Source organism: Condylura cristata, unplaced genomic scaffold (assembly GCF_000260355.1).
Source record: "Condylura cristata isolate star-nosed mole 26May11 unplaced genomic scaffold, ConCri1.0 scaffold00019, whole genome shotgun sequence".
Lineage (NCBI taxonomy): Eukaryota > Metazoa > Chordata > Mammalia > Eulipotyphla > Talpidae > Condylura > Condylura cristata.
The window spans coordinates 2,363,569-2,385,361 of record NW_004567120.1 but is presented as its reverse complement, the minus strand read 5'-3'; the positions used below and the strand labels follow the sequence as shown (position 1 = coordinate 2,385,361).

At 39.2% G+C, this 21,793-nt stretch overlaps 1 long non-coding RNA gene across 1 annotated transcript in view; it reads left to right on the top strand.

Annotated features, from left to right (window-relative positions):
* Nucleotides 1-1,920: 1,920 nt before the first annotated feature.
* Nucleotides 1,921-21,793, top strand: part of LOC105853864 — a 65,204-nt gene continuing 45,331 nt past the window's right edge. The window contains exon 1 of the long non-coding RNA XR_001145623.1: nucleotides 1,921-2,144. This is a non-coding gene — a long non-coding RNA (uncharacterized LOC105853864). The remainder of the gene's footprint in view (nucleotides 2,145-21,793) is intronic.

Below are 21,793 nucleotides of genomic sequence, written 5' to 3'. Positions count from 1 at the left end.
AGTGACCAGAGCGACTGGAACTTCTCAGACCAAAATAGAAGTAGAGTGATATCTGGAAGCATGAGTCATCTTTCTCAAGTCCTGATTTTACCCTGTCACTCAGCTATATCCTAACCTGAAACCCAAGAATTGCTCTTCCAATTCTTTCAGGATGACCAAGCAACTCTCTTTGGTATGCAAGGCCTTTCATTGGTGAGGCAAACCCTCCTTTCCAGCCAGTCTCTTATTCATCTTGGAAACTCCAAGCAGTCCCTACAGGCAAAATCTTCTCATCTTCTGAAGTGTGGGATTTAAAGAAGTGGTTTTAAAGTTGTTTGTGGACTCAGAGACCTTTAGCACCAGTTCTTCTGTCCACTGGATAATTTCAGATTTGTTGTGATGTTCTTCACTCCCATATTGATCATTCCAATTACATTTTTACTTGAATATTCTTACTGAAAATGGATTCTTTGTTACTCTAGATCAGAGGTCAGAAAAATTATCCTGTAACAGGCCAAACTGCAAATACTTTAGGCTTTGAAAACTGTAAGGACTTTGAAGTATCTACTCAGTTCTGCCATGGTAGCAGGAAAGATGCCATAGAAAATATGTTAAGGAATGACATGGTCATGTTCCAACAAAACTTTATATATGGGCTAGAATGTGAATTTTACATTATTTATGCACATTGCAAAATATTTAATTATTTTAACCATTAAAAATGTAAAACCATTCTTAAATTATTTGCTATACAAAAAAGTGATGGATTAGTTATCGTCCCCAAGCCCTGGCTTGCCAATCTCTGCTCTACAAGACAGAACTCAGACTCTTGGGTACAAACACTTGGGGAGACAATTTGACTTAAATTTTTAAAAATTATCAGATTTATAAGGAAAGGAAATAGATTTTCCAGGAAGTTGAAACCCATCCAAATGTATGCAAGCCTCGCTGGTTAAGGATGTCATGGAAGGACTCAAAGGTCTTGTGGGGACTTAATGCTTTGTAAATGTATAGAACTGTTCATTTTGGGGAGTCAGTTTTTCTTCTCACACATGGTCATCATTTCCCAATTACTTACTGTCGTTCTTTTATTTTTGAAGCTCTATGTGGTCTTCCAGCAACCCTCTCCCCTAATATTTAATGACACAGTCTCAATATGCTGTTTCCATGTATGCACATATTGTTTCCCTTCCCCAAGCCCAGAGGTTAATGTAGAAAGGGCAAGGTTCAGCGGATAGCGCCTACACTGTTACCTAGCAACCATCAGGGGCCTGGCAATTACTGCAGAGGCCATTGTGGAAAGATGGTCTGTCCCAACAATTAGGGCAGAGTAAAGAGCTAATGAGACAGCACTTGTACGTTCCCTTTATTAACTATAAAAGCAGCTTGAGTCTATTTAAGAGAATATATTAACTTTGTATTTAAAGGAATTTAAATTTGCTTCAATAATTTTTTTTTTGCTCCCCTCCCTTCCACAATGGTCTGATCCTGTTTCTTGGAACAGCATCCCCCCCTTTCTGCCAATCATCCATTGTGGTCTGATATGTGTCTCACAGACTACCAGATCTACTGTGTTCTTACTCTCCCCTCTTCTTTCCACCCGTAGCCCAGAGTGCTCTGGAGGAGTCTGACAGAAAAGCATCCGTGTTCAGCCTTCTGTACCGCTCAGTGGTTCGATCCTGTCTTGAGAGCATCAGCATCTTTCCCACACCAGTGATTTGATCCTGCGTCATTTAGCATTAGTTTCCTTTAGCTCCTCCCCCGGGGTCCACAGTGGTTCGATCCTACTTCACAGACTCTCAAATCCTTTCTGATCCCCCTCCAGCATCACCAACACGAATGGTATGGTCCTTAGCATCAGGTCTTTTTGTACCCCCTGCTGGTCTTCTAAGCAGATTGAAGCAGCTTCATCTCATTCCTGATTCATCTTGATCCCTTCAGTGGCTTATTCTGACATTAACACTGTAAAATTGGCCCAAATGGGTTTAAAGTGGTCAGAACTTGCTCTTGATTAGTTGAAATCTTTTCTCACAAGGAAAAATAATTTCTGACCAGTTCCCTATTTTGACCAGTTTAAACTAATCCTGCAGAGCTAGAGCCTGAGGTCGGTAAATCCAGGAAGATGGCTGAAGATGAAGTTGATTCGAGCCAAAGCAAGGAATCAGGTACTTACAGAAATTGAAAGTGAGCTCAGGACTAGAACAGAAAACAGACAAATGAAACAGGAAAATTCAGGAGCCAGGGTTGGTTGAGGGGTGGCTTAAAGGAATTAGTTGCACCCAAGCCTGGTTTGTTTGTTTTTTGAGAGGTGAGAGGCCATTTTGAGGAGGTAATGCAGGATTTTGGACTTGCTTTGGTATGCTTGGAAAGCAGTATGGGAGCTGTTATTATCTAGCAGCTCCATCCTGCTGGAGTTGAAACTAAGTTGTATGTGGCCTAGTGATTCCTGGTTCTCCAAGCCAGCTCCTGGGACCAGTCTTTTTGTCTAGCCTCATCCTAGGTCACAATTATTACAGTTCCAGACCACGAGTGGCAAGCTTCACACCCTTTAGTTGCAACAGTCACGATGTTGTTAGCTGTTTAGAAGGGACTGATGAGTCTTCAGGAAGAGTTAATTACAACAAGTAAGACACAAAGTGAATAACTCAGTTAATTAGAATTGAGGGCTTGCATTTTTTTTAGGGAGATGTACAAGAGAAGGTGGTAGGTGTAATGGCATCTATTCTTTCCCCATGTGGGACTGGTTATCTCCTTATTGTTATGGGCAGAAGTAGAAGTTGGCCTGTGTTGTCTGGATTTCCCCCTTTCTCCCAGGTTGTTGTCTTTCTTCCTTTTTTTTTTTTTTTTTTTTTGGTGGTGGTGGTGGTGGTGACTGCAGTGGGAAGGATAGGAACTAAAAATCATGTGGGGATGAAAAAGAAATGTTCATAAACATTAGTGCAAAATCTCTACAGCGGGTCAGTGGGCAGCTTGAATGCTTTGATGATCAGTGAAAGAATGCTGCAAGATGAGGGTGGGGCTGAAGTTCTGGTTTGGTGCAGAATGTCTTGACATCTTTTTTGTAGCTGGATGAGTTCTATAGCTACTTACCTGTAAGGTCAAAAAGAAAGGATTCTAGAATGGCATAGAAACTTTGCTTCCTAGGAGGGATATTGACTATTCTGATCCTTTCATGACAGAATTTGGTTTAGGGGCCTGTAATTTGAAAGACATCTTTGAGGAAGATAACTGTTGTTAGTCACTGCCTATTTCTTCAGGGGAGCATGCATGGTGGCCATTTTAGTCAAAGCAATTGAATGACACTTCCAATTTGAGGTAGAAAAAATATCAGGAGATTTGTGATCAGATAACCCATGCTTTGAGTCCTGGCTCTGCTATTTGCTATGTGGATATTCAGCAAATTATCTAAGTTCCAAATCACTTGTTTTCCTTGTTTGCAAAATAAAGTTAGTATATGCCCTAAAAACAAGAACCTGAGAGTCTTTTGGAGCAGAGTAGCTGCCATTCAACATTTTTGTTTGCTCAAACTAGATTGTGTGGCTGGGATTATTTTTGTGTGTATATAGGGCAATATTACATAATTTAGATTGATAAAGACAATTTATTTTTAAATTTTCAGCAATGATGCTCCTGATGAAGCTGATACTCCTAAATGGAGCAAAGGAGCAGTGTTAATTGAAATTCTTTAGAAATTGTAAAGTACAATGTAAATTGTGAGCTACTTTCATATTTATATGTTGATTATCATTAAAATGACACTCTGAAAAGCCACAGCCTAAAATGGCTTCCAGTGTTGCAGACTGACATATCTGTCTGGCTCCAGAGTCAGTTCTCTTCCTCCTTCCTCCTGGGCCTCCGACCACCTGAAGCGCTGAGAAGTGGTATGTGGCCTTGTAAACTGCAGTTCTCTAGGGGGGCATCTTGTGAGAGAAATGAGTTATGTATGTGCCCTGGCATAGAAACAGGGTGTCCTTGAGCCACAGACATCTTGAAGCTATTTTATCGCAAGGGAGACCTGGGATGCTTCACTTGGATTCTGTCACCTTCCTCCAAGTGGCAGGATAGGGTAAAGGTACTACAGGAAGGCAATGATGTGGACCTTCATGAATGTGGAAATTACTCCGTCATTTGCAGGTGAGGGGGATGGGAGTGAGATTGGCAATAGAGCCTGAGCTTGAATAAATTCAGTTGAAATGCATTTGTGCCCATAATGACTCAGTTGGGAAGTTGTGTCCTGTATTCAGATTTGTTCTCTGGGAAATGTGGACTCTCTTGATAGTCATTTGACTCATAGATACAAGTATGTGATAGGTAACAGTGTGCCTGTATTGCAGGAAGGCACGTGATGAAGATTTTTTACTTTTATGACAAATAAGATGGAGGAAACATGAGCCAGAACATTATTTAGCTCAATTCTGAAATAGTTAAAAAAAAAAAAAAAGTAACTGTTGAGCACCTGCTCTGTGTCAGGCTTTGTACAAAGTATTTTATATGCATTAATTAGTTTAAACCACACAAGAACCTTATGAGTTATGTGTCATTAGTTTCACCTTATAAATGAGGAAACTATTTGCAAAGGGTGCAAATTATTGATTCTATATTTCTTTGGAGCAGAAAGTCTTAAGAAGTAGGTCTGTGAGAGGTATGTAGGGGATAAGTGTACATTCTCTGAGGGCTTCTCAGAATCACTTGGGTGAGGATTATTCCAAACCACATAGGCCTTACCCCCACTAGAGTTCTCCTCTTTAGAAGGCCTGTCCCTCCTTGAGTATCTGATGTTTTATGAGCTACTGGGATTTCCATGAATGGGTGGTAGGATGGACTCTCAGGCCTATTGAAGGCAGGAAAAATGTTTGCACTTCACTATTGCAAAGAGATATCCTTGGCACTGGTGCTCTGGGCCTGGCCTGTCCTGGTTTCAACATTTTAAAAAAAGATGTATTTATTTATGCTTGCAGAACTGGGGTACAGGCCAGAGATGTGGTAGGTGAGAGGGTTCACCAGAGACAGAGTGGGGAGCAGAACAGGCAGATGTAATGAATACACTGCTGAGGGGAGCAGCAGGCAAGACAGGAGAGGTCTGCCATGCGTGTGGGTCAGCTCCCTGGCGGGGGATTGAACTTGGGCTACAGTGGCTTCAGAGAGCTTCATAATGTGGTGCTTTAACCCATTGTGTCACCAGGGAAAGCCCCAGTTTCAACATTTTAATTAATGACTTGGTTGCAAATGTAGAAAAATCTTCTGATCAAATGTTGAGAACTGGAGTGGGAGGGTAATATATGTACTGGGTGACACAATCTGGAATCCAAGCAGAATTTACTAGACTGCAAGGATGGTTCAAAAGCAGCAACATTTAGTTGATAAGAATAATGGAAGATCTTGAATTAGTTCCACAAACTTAAAGAAAGTAACAACTCTACAGATTGGGTAGATATTTAATATGACTGCCAAAAATGTTAATGGGAACTTGGACTGCATTATTAGGATCTAGAATGTAGGGGTGATTATTCTACCCTTTTCTGAGTTTGCAAACCTCATGTTTTGCTCTTTTAAACAGAGACAAAGACAAACTAGAGGTTAAGAATGGAAGTCTGGAGGGCCAAGTCTGGCATGATCACTATGGTCCCGCTGCTACAGGACTGTCATAAGGGAGAGGGTCTTGTCTTTATTATGTGACCCTAAGAGACAGAATTCAGATTGTTGGGTAGAAATCACAGCAAGGTTGCTGGAGGGCTGTTAGCTGAGAAGGCCTGGAGGTGGAGCACAGTTATAGCAGCAGGTGCCACAGTGTGCCAATCAGTGAGGACACATAGTAAACAAATGTGACATAAAACAGTTTAATGCCTGTGGGGATTAGGAAGGGAATGAATTCCCTATCACAGAAGATATTGAAGCAGAAGCTTGCTGGCTGTTAGGGAATTAAGTGCTACTACAAAACTTTCAATGCTGCCTAAATGCTGTATTTCAGTAGGTTGAAAGTATTACTGTGAGTATTTATTCAATGTCTTTTCCTGGTTGATGGAAAGGGTAGTTGATCAGAAAGGAGAGGTGTAGTATAGATCCTGCTAATAACTAGTGAATCCAAAGGAACCCTGGTGTTAGCAGGTATGACCCAACCAAGCCTGAAGGAAAGAAAGATTTACTAAGTGCCTAGTATATGCTTGGTGCTTTTACACACATTTCTCCTTGTTTTTCGTGACAGTCAGGTGAATTATATCTTTTCTTTTTAAAGATTTATTTATTTGTGCATACAGAACTGGGGTACAGGCCAGAGGCTCAGGGGTGGCGAGAGTCTTCACCAGAGTCAGTGGGGAGCAGAACAGGCAGATCTATGAAGTACACTGCTGAGGGGAGCAGCAGGCGGGTCAGGAGAGGTCTGCCACGCCATGTGGTCACCTCCTGGGCAGGTGGGAATCGAAATCATGTGGAAGTGGCTTTAGCTTCTCAGTGCTGTTCTTTAACCCGCTGCGCCACAAGGGAGGGCCAGGTGAATTATATCTTATTGTGTTTCTTTTATAATGAAAAAATTGAAACTCAGAAAGGTTAAATGACTTGCCCAAGGTCATGCATCTATTAAGTGCCTTTGGAGGGGAGACCATCAGAACGCTACACAGGGAAAATATCACAGAATTTCTACTTTTTACCTGATCACTTCTCCAGTTGAATAAAGAGTGGGTATTGCCAGAGGCGAGTTAGGGTTGTGTGGAGAGTGCGTCACACTGGGCTGGGTGCCTGGAGTAGATGAGAATATCATGAAGATATATGATCAGCCTTTAGTTCAGCAGGTCCTGGAGGATGGTGTTGGAACACAGCTGAGCTATTACACAAACTAAATGGCATGACTGCTTATTCATAATGTCTGTACCTTATGCGGATAATGTCTTCTGTAGATTCAGAACCACAGCAGCAGGAGGATGTCAATAACTTCAAAATCCAAACATGATTATTTTAAAGAACACAATTAGTTCAGAGAGGAGAAGGGACTTCTACAACTTCTGGCACTAATAATTTTACCCCTGATATTCCCAGGTGTTTGTTTTAAAATGTAATCTAACAAATTTAGAATTAGAGCTTCTTAGAGCAGATTTGATTTTCTAGAAGTGCCAACTCTTTTGTGAAACTTGCTACTCTGTTTTAGAACTAAGATAGATACAGCATTTTCTTTTACTCCTAATATAGAAGCCAGCATAATAAAAATGGAAAGGACATAGCTTTAGAATCAGATCTAGTTTAATTTCTTTACTGGCGCCCATGGGAAATTCTCTAACTTGTTTGTGTCTCAGATTCATTATCTGTGAAAATGGGAATAATCACAGTTTGACTTTAGCAATGTGCAGTTTGAGGTGCGATGGAAATTCCATGTGGAGAGATTAGGAAGGGATGATATTCAGAAGAATGACCCAGTCTGGAAATCGAGATTGAAGAGTCAGCAACCCAGGGAAAGGGACATAAAGTCACACGCATGGGTGTCATTTGCCTGTGCAGAATGATCTCTTTTACATGACAGTTGTTCAGCTATGTGAGGTTGATGGTGCTGTCTTCACATTATTCTATTTTCTAAGGTTGACATCCCTAGATGTCAGAATTATCTTTGATTATTCTGCATTTATCTTGGAATCCAACTTCTTCGTCAGTCTAGTCATCTTTTCGGGGACATTAATTTTGGCTTTGTTACTCTGAAGTGTGGTGTCTTAAAGTTAAACAATGCTTTTGGTATGGTGTAGAGTAAGAACAAGCCCATTTTCTCCTTTATTCTGGATGCTATACTTTTATTTGGCCTAAGTTAACATTAGTTTATTTTTAGTCTTCATATTTCACCCAATGACTCAAATTATGCCAATTCTTGACTAAATCTTTTACAAGAGACAATTTATAAGTCATATTATTGCCCCCAATCATGAAATAGTGCATGTCTATGGCAGCAAGTCTCAAACTTTAACATGCACACGCTTCATCTGGGAAGCTTGTTAAAAATGTGGATCTGGGCACTAGTTATCAGTATTCTGATTCAGTAGGCCTGCGTCGGGGCCCAGGAAGCTTTGTTTTAACAAACACTTCAGGTGACTCTGATGCAGGCTGTTCTTGACCGTACTCTAAGAAATGGTGTCTTAAGGCTCAGAGAACTGCTTTTGGCCCAGCCTGATCCCTAGCAGAGAGTAGGCCTTGAGCCCCGTGCCTGGGTCTGCTTTACAGAAGAATGAAGCCATGGGGTGACTGCAGACTGTCACTAGCCCCATCATTACCTAATATCAAACACTGCATTTAGCGAAAAAAGGTTAGATATCTTCCATCTTTTTAAGTTTCTTAGAAACTCTGGAACAAGCTGACATTAGGAGCCAGAATGACATAGGGCTCAAGAGGTGAGGTCCATTGGTTAATGGTTTATTAGCCCTCCCCCCAAAGATTTGATCTAACATATACCAAACTAAATTTCAGGTGTATTCAAGAGTTTTTTTTTTTTTTTAAGATTTATTTATTTATTCATTCAGAACTGGGGTACAGGCCAGAGATGCGGAGGGTGAGAGAATTCACCAGAGACAGAGTGGGGAGCAGAACAGAACAGCAGATCAAAGAAGTACACTGCTGAGGGGAGCAGCGGGCGGGCCAGGAGAGGTCTGCCTCGCCATGTTGTCACCTCCGGGGAAGGCGGGGATCAAACTCATGCGGAAGTGGTTTAAGCTTCTTAGTGCAGTGCTTTAACCCACTGTGCCACCAGGGAGGGCCCTGTATTCAAGAGTTTTATGCATAATACTGAAGTTAAAAAATAGAAGAAAGTCTAAGTAAATTATTTTTTCTTTGCAAAGGCCTAAAGTGATATATGATATCATCACAAAGGGAAGGACTATATGTTTCCATGTGTAAGGATGAAAACCTGAAAATCTAAAACATGAATAAAACTACACTATAAATTGGAAAATTGTACAACAAATGTGACAAATGCAGTCAGTCATTATTTGTGGATTAAGTATTTGAGAGTTCTCCTGCTTGCTATAATGTATCCATAATTTCCAAATTAATGCTAGTGGTACTTTTTTGATCATTTGTGGATTTATTTGCACAGAGTACAAAAAATTTGAATCACACTGTGTCCCCTGTCCTTGTTGAGGTGCAACAGGTGCTTCTCTGCATTCTTGTATCGGCTCTCACACTGTAAATAAGTATACTTTTCTTGTTCTTTCTGGTGCCATGTTTTGGCAATTTGTTAGTGATTTTGATGCTTCAAGTGCCCCTCAATTCCTGTTAGTCAGTTTTCTTCCATTACCCCCAGTGTCTACAAATGTTCTGATTTCTGTCCCTTTAATTTTGTCCTTTTAAGAATGTCATGTGAATGCATTCATAAAATATGTAACATCATGTATCTCTTCTCATTCAGCATAATGTATTTGCAATTCATACACATTGCTTCATCTATTCACTGGTCATTCCTTTTTATTGCTAAATAGTATCCCTCTGTGTTTTGTGATTATGGTATACATGTATTTTTCTTACCTCTGATAGTTGTGCATGTCACTTGCAGGAGAGGATTGTGTTTATATCATAGTTGGATTTTTCATTTTGTATTTCCTATCAGATAATTATGGCACTTGAGAGACAATCAAACATAGTATTGAACATTTTTACATGCCGTGTATTGACCAGGCTAAAATGTAGTCAGAGACTATATGCTGCATAAACTACTGAACACATTTATGTGATTCGATTGAAGGGCATGAAAAAATATTCCCTCAAGTATAGTGCTGGAGTGCTGTTAAATGTGCCCGAGTGCTAGAAGGCTCTGATGTGCCTTGTGCAGAAAATACTTATATTAAATAAACTTCACCCAGGCATGAGTTATAGTGTTATTGATTGTGAGTACAATGTTGATGAATAAATAATGTAGTATATTTAATATAATAGAGTGAATAAAATGTTCATCTTTCCCCTGTTTTGACCCCCTCTCACCTTCTCCTTTGCAGTATGCCTCAGTTCTATGGTCAATTTGCTAATTTTGACTATTCCCTGACCTTTTGTTTGGTTTCTCTGTATTCTACATGTAAGTGAGACCAACTGGTATTTATCTTTTCCCTTCTGACTAATTTTGGCAAGCATAATCCCTTCCGGCTCCATCCATGTTGCTGCAGATGGCATATGTTTGTCTTTTTCGATCACTGAGTAATATTCTACTGTATTAATATACCATAGACCTGTACCAGATCTTAGAGGAAAGGCTTTTAATTTTTCACAATTATGTATGATGTTGGCTGTGGATTTGTTGTTTATGGCCTGTATTACATTGAGAAATGTCCCATCAACAGCAAATTTATTGAGTGTTTTTCTTTTATCATAAATGGATATGGAATCTTATCAAATGCTTTTGCTGCATCTATTGATATATGATTTTTGTATTTCCTTTTGCTGATGTGATGAATTACACTGATTTATTTCAGATGTTGAATCATCCTGGTGTCCCTGGAATAAATTGCACTTGGTAATGATGTATAATTCTCTTGAAGTATTGTTGGATTTGGGTTACTAAGATTTTGTCTATGATTTTTACATCTATGTTCATCAGAGAAATAGACATATACTTCTCTTTCATATATGATATCTTTGTCAGGTTTTTTTTTTATCAGAGTGATGTTGGCCTTATGAAATATATTTGGAGGTTTTTCCTCTTTCTCTATTATTTTGGAAGTGTTTAATAGACATTAGTTCATCCTTTGAAGGTTTGGTAGAACTTACCAAACCATCTGGGGGGCCCCGAGACTTTTGTTTTTTGGGAAACTTTGATTACTATTTCAATTTCCCTACTCATAATTGGTCTGTTCAAGCCTTCTGCACCATGTGGATCATCTCTGGGGTGGGGCCCAGGATCGAACTCACACTGAAGTGGCTGTGGCTAGCTTGCAGTGCTTCATCCTAACCTATTGCTCCACCAGGGAGGGTCCAATTTGTCCTCTTTTTAAAAAATGAGTCTAATTAGAGTTTTGTCTATTTTGTTTACTTTTTTTCCAAAGAACCAACTTTTGGTTTTATTGATACTTTGGGCTGTCTCTTAAATTTATATTTCATTTATTTCTGCTATAATTTTTATTATTTCCATACTTCTATTGGATTTTGGTCCTAATTGCTCTTTTTTTCTACTATCTTGAAGTGAGATGCAAGATAGTTTGTTTGAATTCTTTCTTGTTTCTTGATATGTGCCTGGATTGCTATATATTATCTATTACTGCCTTTGCTGGGTCCCATAGGTTGATAAGTCATATCTGTATTTTCATTCATCTCCAGATATTTTAGGTATTCTTTTTTTGATTTCCTCATTTGTACAATCCTCATACAGGAAAGTGTTTTTTGGTCTTCATATAGAAAAGGGTTTTCCTGCTTTCCATTTGTGGTTGATTTCTAGCCTTATTCCATTGTGATCAGAGAAATTACTTGATAAGATTTCAATCTTCATAAATTTATAGATTTTTTTTTGTGACTCAGCATGTGGGCTATCCTGAAGAATGTTCCTTGTGTACATGAGAAAATGTCTACTCAGATTTTGGGGTGTGTAATGTACCTTAAATTTGCATTAAACTCCTGTGGCCTAATTTCTCATTTGAAGCTCTCATTTCCTGGTTTATTTTCTGTCTGGTTGATCTATCCATTGATGAAAGTGGAGTATTGAATTCTCTGATGATTTCTGTGTTGCTTCTAATATCTGATTTCAAATTTGATATTAGTTGCCTTATGTAGTTTGATATGTCTTCATTTAATACATTTATATTATGATTATGTCTTTGTGATGTATTGATTTTTTGGTCATTATGTAATATCATCTCTGTGAACTGTTACCTTTGTTTTTAGCTATTTATTTAATGTATGTATGGCTGCCCCTCACTTTTTCTGGGCCTCATTTGTTTGTAGGATTGTTTTCCAACCTTTCACTTTAAGTCTGCATTTATCTTGGACTTCAGGGTTTAGTCTGCTGTAGACAACAGAAAGTTGGGTTTTGTATTTTGTTCCAACTGGCCACTATACCTTTTGATTGATGAATTCAGTCTGTTTCCATTTAGGATGATTACTAAATGACGATTTGTTACTGCCATTTTGTTTTTAGTTTTCTGGTTTTATCTAGTTCCTCATACATTTTTTGGTAGTATTTCCTCTCTTTAATTTAGGTGGGAGATTCCCTTTCAATATTTCTTGTAGGGGATTATGGTGTTAGCATACTCCCTCAGTTTATGTTTGTTTGAGACGCCTTTATTTCTTCCTCTTAACAGAAGGAAAGTGTTGCAGGATATAATATTTCCTGGTGATTTTTTTCTCAGAGTATTTTGAATATGTCACTCCATTCTATCCTTGTCTATAGGGTTTCCTCTGAGAAGTCTGATATCAGTCTTATGGATCTTCCTTTATATGTTATCTGTATTTGCCCCCTAGTCAGCTTCAAATTATCTTCCTTTGTGTTGAATTTTTGGTATTTTCACAACTATATGTGTTGGTGTAGATAAAAATATGGAATGTTCCATGAATTTGCATGTCATCCTTGTTCATGCTATTCTTGTTTTGCATCATTCTAGTTTTGGTGTGTGTATGCTGCTGAAGCAAACGCAGAAGGTGGCATTTGAACTGAATCATAAAGGGATATGTTGGATTTTTTTAATGAAAAACAGACATTTTCAAAGGACAGATCTTGACTTTCCTAACTTTAAAATGTCAATGATGTTTCCCTAGAATATAAAATCCATGCCTCTGAAAGGCACAAAGAATTATTTCCCTTTGAAATGGCTGCACCTAAAATTTTCTAGTGTTTTTCCTCATGGTCCAAATAAGTTGTTATATTTTAATGTCCTGATATTGGGATCAATAGAGAGTTGAAACAAAAAAAAATTTGAGAATTCTACATAATGTTGATGAATCTGTTATATAATGTGGAGAGTGGATTAAGAATGGTGGTTGTGGGGAGATATTGGAGAGAGAAAGAAAAGATACAAGTGTTTGTTCCACAAAAATGTGTTAGTGTTAGAGCTCTTATTTAATTTTACAGAACATACTTAAACAAGTAAAGGAGGCAATTTTTCCAGTTTTGCAGATGAGATCTGAAGGAGGGTAGGGTAGTGGAGGCCCTAAGGAGTATATGTACATAATTTGCATTTTGGAAATAAAATTGAATGTAGTAGTACTAGAAGTGGAGGGAACTTCACTATTAATTAGTGTAAGTATAATATACAGGAAACTATTGGGATTGTGCTTAAATCATGGGTTTGTGCCCAAGTTAGAGGAAATAGGACTGTGACATTTTTCTGTGAACTGAAAACCACTGTATCAATGGAAGATGCTCAATGGTTTTGAGTTTGGTCAACTTGGGATGATGGGAAGGCTATTGAAGGAGTTGGGCTCAGAAGGAAGCATATACTAGAGGGAAGAGGATAGTCTATAGTTCTTCCACACCTCCCCTGTGCTTCTCAGTTTACTTTTTTCATTATACTCCCATGTGCTTTATCACTGAGTATAGAAGTACTATGTATGTGAATATCTGTAAGTGCATTGAATCTCTGGAAAGAGTTATAAGAAACTTTTAACAGTGATTGCTGCCAGTGAGGGGAACTTGATGAGAATTGGAAGAATATTATATTTTTCACTTTGTGTATTCTCTGTTTATGTGTATGTCATATGTATGTGTTACCTACTTAAAATAAGCCAATTATAAAACATACTAAAAACAAAGAGAAAAGCCTTCTATTACTCCAATACTTTAAATCTACTGTACTTTAATTACAGTGTGTCCATGAAACTTTCACCTAGCCAGTCTAACTCATATCCTATCATTTTTCACCACTTGGTTTGGTAACCAAAGAGAAGAAAATGAAAACTAACAAGTGTAGACTAATCCTGCAAATGATTCACAGATTAAAACAAGGGTATTAGGTAATGTGGGATCTTGGGGTCAAGAGAGAGCTTCTAAATTAGGTTTTAATTTGTGTTGTCAGGAAGGAAATTGAACACTTGTTTATAGGTGAAGGGGAAAGTAACCTGGAGAGAAGTTGAAGACAAAGGAAAGATATGGGTAGTAAATAGGCTAGTAGCTCACTCAAACTGTCAGCAATATTGAGATAAAGTGACAAATGAATGTGTTTCTTACTGTTCTGAAATGGCTCTTAAAGTCCAGAAAGTCTTCTGTAAGCATCTGGATCCTTGATCCCAGACTAAGCCGCTCTGTGGCCATTTCCAACAGCAGCTCTTGATAGTCTGCTGAGCTATAGATGTCATTCTTTCAACAGATGCTCAGTGACTACTGTGAACAAGGCACACCATAGGGCAAGGGTTGTATGGTTCGATTAAATGTGCTCGCTTGACTCTCATGAAGGAGAGAAAGCTTTGTGAAGATAGGGGGTGCTTGGTATATTTTTGGCAATGGATTATGGGGGCCCAATTGTTGTGGATTCTAACAGAGCCGCTACAGTACTTGGTTCCTAGTAGGTGTTCAGTAAGTGTTTGTGAAATAATCCGTTTATTGAGCACCTCCTATCAATTAAGCACTGTGCTAGGCTCTGGGGCCACATAGTTAAATTAGAAAAGATCCTGATATTTGAGATGCCTGGGTTTCACAGCAGTTACTATTGGGTGATAAGTTTTATGAGAGAGGCACAAACAGGACTAGGTGATACATCCAGAAACAGACCCAGATTACAGTATGCCAAGGAGTAAATAGAGGAAGAGAAAGTGAAGATAGTATGGACTTTTCTTTTAAGAAATTTGGTTAAGAAGTGAGGGAGGCACAAAGAGAGACAGGATTGAGGGACTATTAGATGATGAGCTGTCTGAACATATGCTGAGTAAGAAGGAACCATCAGAGAGGGTAAGGGCAGTGATTGGTGAATTGAGATCCCTGAGAGTGTAGGAAGATATGGAAGTTAAACTGGCCAGGAATTCTCAGAAAAATTGTGGTACTGAGAGCTTTCCTGAAGCAGGAGACCTTGACTTTTCAAGTGGTATCAGTTCACAATGTGGTCTCTTAAGAGATTGGAAGCGAGTGGTTGGAGTATTTGATTGGACCCCAGCCAGTCAGGGAAGAAAATTAGCCTGGAGGGGACTGCTAAATTGTGAGAAGACCAGATACCAAAGAATAGGAGCAGTAGGAATGAGGAAGTAAAAGACTTTAGTGGGAAGAAAGTAGCAAGAGAGCAGGATACACAAATTTAAGATTTCAGAGGTAGAGCAGTTCTGAGTGATGAAAAGATCATGGCTACCACTATGGATGACTACTGCAGTGCAGGGAATGGCCAAGGGAATTGAACCAAGAAACAGTGCTCTGCTTTGTCTTTGTGGACATTACACATTCTCCATCTACATGCTAGGGCTTACCTGGTCTGGGTGGCTGCCAAGTCTTGTTTGGGGTTCACTGGGATTTGTGGAGGTCCACTGTAGTAGGTATACTTTCATGTTCCCTCTTGGTTCTTGCTGGAGTCTGTGGTGCCCTACTGTGGCAAAGGCTGCTTTTGAGACCCATGCTGGGGCATGCTGAGCTCTGCAGGGTGCCTATCTTTGTGGGTGTGCTTTCAACACTACCCCCTCTAGGACTTGCTGTGACATGCTGAGGCCTGACTGGGTGGGTCTGCTTCCAGGTTCTGTCCTGGGGCTCACTAGCATCTGTTGGGGCTTGCAATTTAAAGGCTCCTGGTCATTTCCATTCTTCTGCTGGCAAGGCTGCCAAGCTGTAGAGGTTTACCTTACTTCCCCAGGTTACCTGTGTGGCTGGTTCCACTTCTTGCTGGGCACCTGTCCTCTGGATGTTGTTCCTAGTGTGTGTGCTGTGATTGATTTTCTTTCAGAAGTTATGCTTTGCTGTGGTCTGGCTCTGAGTATATGGAAGAGGTGTGCTTAGCACCTACACTCTGCCACTTTCTTGACATTTTCCTACATAAGGAAATGTTCACAATATTTTCCTCTAGCTTCTTTGCTGTGTACATGTTTACCATGTACATGGATTACCCATTTAAAATGAAAATAAAAACCAACAAAGATAGTAAAAGAGAATCGCTTTTCAACTTATGTTTCTGAAAAAAAAAATCCATTTCCCCGTCTTTCCTTTTTCCCAAAATGACATTTTTATGCTTCTAGACATATGATAGGACTTAGGGTAAAGGATGGAAAACTTAACTGGAGAGTAGCTTGGTGTGGCAATTTTGGTAATTTTTTGTAAGAGGGTATGTTTCATCATGTAACATTCATAATAGGCCCACTACAAGCCTCAAAAATATACATTCTGTATTTTATATTCCAAACAAAGAAAAACATAGACATTTGTCAATTTTCCTATCTATAGCTTTATTTGAATGGGGGTTATAACTAGGTTTGGGGTCTGCTTGGATGGTTGCTTTATCAGAAAAATTCCATTTCAGTTACCCCAGGGGTACCTCTGCTGGCCCACCTTCTCCACCTTCTTTAGGATATGGCATCAGGGATCAGATGTATCAATAACTTCTTTTTCCAGGAGCAGCTCAGGAAATACATTGCCTAAAACAAAGCTATGCCTTGTTAGCATTAACAATGAAATCTCTGATATCAAGGCACTGGTGTTTGGGTGGAGACCTTCTTAGCATCTCTCACATCCATCTACTTTTATCATAGTGAGCTTTTCCTCTGCTCAAGGCAAGCAGTGGACCAAGAAAACAGAAACTCCATATTTTCTGAGGCGTTTCCATTGTTATGCCTCCCCCACCTCAATATTCCCTTTATCTTTTTGAGATTGCCTCCCAGAGCAGGCTTGCTCAGTCTGAACACTATGTAGATTGTAGCCACGTTGTTAAGACCTCCAAGTTGTGGGCTGTCTTAAGCCACAGTGCTCTTGCAATCTTGGGTTCTTATAGCTCCAGCTCTTGGGTTGAAGTCTTCATCTCATGTGTTTATATCACTCCCCAACTAGTTGCTGCTGACCTCAGAATCAGGTTCACATTTCTCTGAATATCAAACCCTTATGCTTTACTTTACCCTAAGGCAAAGCTCTTTCTCTCTTGCTATCTTAAGTGCTTGATTTCTATTAACAACTCCCTTTTTTCCTGAATTATATTAATAACATTTCTAGAAGATAAAGTATCATGGACTCAAGTTCCAGTGCCAACATAAGATGACCTTGGCTGTTACATAGTGAAATGCCAAAGACAGGAGTTGCATCTCTAACACTGTATAGTTGGTCTCTACCAGTCATCTAACTGCTCCAGACTAGTGTCTTTGACCGGGAACACCTTTTCAATCAGGCTGAGTTGGAGATAATCTTGTTTGAAAGGATAGAACTTTTATTTTTAGTGGGATTGTAACTGGTTTCTCCTCTAAACAGATATGTTAATGTTAATGAAGGAGAGCAGTGGAAGGCTGTCACAGGATGTAGAATGATACTGTCTTCTCTCTGCCTCCAAAGTGATCCAGCTTTGTCCCTTCTCACAGGACTGCTTTGCCTCTGGTGTCAACCCCTGTTGGCAACAACTGCAAATGCCCTGAGATGACTGAGTCACACCATCAGAAGGAGGCACTAGAGGTCATCTAGTTCAGAAATAAATTCTTAACTGATTAACTTGTCAGGACTTGTTCGGGAAAGGCTCTAGAATTATTATTTCCATTTTTACCTAGAGTGCAAACAAGAAAATGAACTTGGGGACCGTGTTTCACCTGGCAGCATGGTTGCACATGGGTTAAGCTTAGAATATCAGCTTCCCAGAAAACATACCTGCAAAGAGAGGAAACAGTTAATATGAGAGAATGAGACAGAATGGCGCTTTCAAACTAGAGGAATCCTTCCTTTCTATGTGAAAGCAGTCATCAGGCAAGCCAAAACGGGCACTTACAAGAAAATTCAGGGGCTGTGGAAGAAGAAGCAGTACATGAGATCTGCTTTCTTCCCACGGTGCACTGCTGGCAGTAACTCCAGTTGTAAGCCCTCCAGAGGGTTCTCCACCCGACCAGGCTGGATAAGCGTGCAGACCGTGATATAAAGCCAAGCAAAGTTGTCTCATATATTGGATTTCCGTGTGCTGTGGTAGCACCGATGTCCAGTTCCAGGGGAGCAAGCTGTGGCAAGCATCCCCTGTCATGGTGTTAACCAGCTGAAACTTGCTAGAGGCCTTCAATTTGTTGCTGAGGAGTGAGCCGGGTGCCATGTGGGGTTCTGAGAGTCCTGAATTCTGACTGGGTTGGTAAAGATTCCACATAAAGATCCACTGAGGCTATTCTCTTGATCAATTCCATAAAGCTGTCAAAAGAAATTCTGACACCCAGAGAATCACTGAACCAGCCCACAAGCACAAGGGATGTGGGGGCTGACATCTGCAGGCTGCAAGAGCCGAGGTCTTGGAAAGGGCTACAAGCTATACCAAACTATTGATGATTCTCACCCTGAAGCAAGGAGAAGGCTCAATACTCTCCATCTCTGCTGAAGACCAGCAGACGTTTGGGGTGACATGGGTTCTGCAGGAAGTGACGCCACATCTCTACCATTATTGCTAACACATCATGCTTGTAAACTTCTCACCTAACAAGCAATTTAGGATAGTCACATCAGCTTAAAAGTATTTTTAAATTTGTCTGTTAAAACTAGTGTCTGCTGACTGATTTTCATGAATGCATTATCAAATTATGGAAGTTAAAATGCAATAACATTTGAAGACTAAGCTTTGTCTTTGCTTTTTCTTATTAAGGAGGTATATGTCAGGCCCTCCCTTGTGGCACAGTGGGTTAAAGCATAGCACTAAGGAGGTATATGTCTATTTAAAATGCATTAAGTCATAATAGGTGTAAAATAAATTCTGTAAAACGGGGCCACAGAAACTAACTCTGTAGAATAATTGGTGCATGTGATTACATCTACAGTTTTGTTAGGGTGATAGGATACTCTGTTGGTTTTCTCTCAAGTGACTAATTTTAGGAGTTGGTGAGAACAAATTTAAGTTGGATTTTGTTTGAAGGGTGAATGTATACTAATCGTTTGTTGTCATATACAGAAAGAAAAAGAAAGTTAATGAGGGCTTAGTGTTCTATTTATGTAACTATTGCTTCTGAAAAAAACAAACTTTAGAAGCCACCATTCTTATGAGAATTGAGTAAATGTGCCTTAAAATGAAATATCCTGGTTAATATAAACAAATTTATCTCCACCATTAAAGTCACAAGTATTAAAGGCTCCTGATTTAATCTCATGACTCCATGGAATATGTAGAATCCTAAATTTTGTGCAAAGTGGTCATTAATGGTATTTAAACTGGTGGAAAAGGAAAACTGAGCAGTAATTTTTTCCCTTAAGGATAATAAACTAGTACTTAATGCTATGGGTTGGGAAACCAATAACCATAAGATAAATTTCAAATGTGAAAATAAAAATTTATGTCCACTTTGACCAAATTTTGAATATTTTACCTTTTATCTAATGCTTATCTAGTATGCCATACCATAACAACCTGTAGAAAGTAGCAGTTGGTTTTATTTAAAAGTAGATCCTTGTTCACTCCAATCAGTCTTACAAGTCATCCTGGGTCAACTCATATTATCTACTCCCAGAGGCCATTAAAAAAAGTCATGATACAGGTGTCAACACAAGTTTGGCATTTCTGATTTAAACATAATTGCCTGCAGTTATTTTTCTTCTCCCTGGTCAAGCTACCCTAAGAAATCCTTACCATTCCACAAACTTGCTAGGCCATCAGCTGCCCACTTTAACATTACATATACTACCAAAATCTGTTGAATTTATTATTTGTATCATGTCTGCCAGTAGGCCAGGCTTCTGTTTCCAGAGTGAATTCAAGTGTGTTGGAAATTACCCTAATCCTTATGAAACCTGGGTTTGCCAATTTGAGAATAGTAAATTTCAAAATCTAATTGCTATTTCTTGAGACAACTTTTCTATTTAGGGATCTTAAAAAGCCCAGTTAATTTTTTTTTTTCAAGGAAACGTGTAGGCTCATAACTTCTTGAGTCTAAGTTACATAGAAACATCTACATTACAATCTCTTTGACTGGATTTTGGCATAAGACCTGAAACCATAAAATATTTAGAGAAAATATTGGTAAAAGGCTATAAGACATACATCTCAAGAACATCTTAAAAAACTCTTCACTCAAAGCAAAGAAAATGAGGAAAAGATAAACACATGGGATAAGTCAAACTGAAAAGCTTCTGCACAGCAAAAGAGACATTAACCATGGCAAAGAGACACCCTACTAACTGGGAAAAAAATCTTTGCACTCCATACAACAGACAGGGGACTGATCACAAGGATATACAAAGAGCTCACTCAAATCAACAAAAACAAAACAAACAACCCAGCTAAGAAATGGGCAGAAGAACTTAAAGGACATTTCTCCAAAGGGGAATTGTAAATGGTCAACAGGCATATGAAAAAATGTTCAACATCCCTCATAATCAGGGAAATGCGAATGAAAACCACAATGAAATACCACCTCACACCAGTGAGAGTGGCGCATGTCAAAAAAACTAACAACAAATGTTGGTGAGGATGTGGTGAAAGAATTCACCTACATTGCTGGTGGGAATACAAACTGGCACAACCACTATGGAAAACTGCATGGAGGTTCCCCAAACTACTAAAAATGGAGCTACCATATGACCCAGAAATTCCACTTCTAGGGGTCTACCTAAAGGACACATAAACATTAATTCTAAAGGACACCAGCACCCCTATGTCTATTGCAGCACTACTTACAATAGATAGATCCTGGAAACAACCCAAATGCCCAAAACCAGATGATTGGATAAAGAAGATGTGGTGTACATATACACACTGGCATACTACACAGCAGTCAAAAAAGATAAACGCATGGCATTCACAGCAACATGGACAGAGCTGGAAGGGATTATGCTCAGTGAAATAAGTCAGAAGGAAAACGAAAAGTATTGAATGTTTTCACTTATAGGAAGAATTTATAGGTCTTATAGGAGAATCAAATAAGACAGGGTAGGGGGGAGTGTATTGTTATTTCAATACAAAAAAACAACAAAATGAAACAAAAACAAACAGACCATTATAAACCAGAGAGATCCTACAGGGGAGGAGGACAGAGAGGGGTCAGAAGGACGGAGAATGTGGGGGCTATAGTGATGATGGGTGGGGGAAAGGCGGAAGTGAACATGGTTGTAAATTGACAATAATGTAAATAGATATAAAAAAAAATTTAAAATAACCCCCCCAAAGTAAAATCTCTTTGACTGGCAATGACTAGAGAAGTAGTTTATATTGTCCACATAGTACACTCAAATCTTAAACCATGTATTTCCATTATGTGTAGAGGTTGTTTGAATAAAGGAATAAATGTCTATTAAACTAACAACAAACAAAATAAAATGGGACCTTCAAACAGAGCAACCCTGTTTAAGTGCCAGGTTATGAAGTTTCTGGTGTCTTCCTGGTGCCTTATATCTATATGACTATGCCATTTCTCACAAGGCCTTCCTCCTCAAGTTCTCTAGGCTCCCAGTCACTTCTTACTCCTGCTTCCAGTAGCTCTGTGCGCTTAGGGCAGAGAAATTGGTAATATATGCCCACACATATTCACACTATGTAGATGCCAGGATCTACAAGTCTTAGAGAAGGACTATGTAAACCACTTCTCTAGTCATCACCAGTCAGAGATTTTTTTTAAATAATAGTTTATTTTTACATCATTTTGTGCATTTTTTAAATCTCAGTTGTAATCCCCATGGGCTTCCCATCACCAAATTACCCATGCATCATCACCATAGTCCAGTGCATTTCACTCCTCCCACTGTTTTTGATCCCATTCTCCACTCCACCCCCATAAAATATCTCTGGTATATAGCTGTTCATTATCATTATTTTCT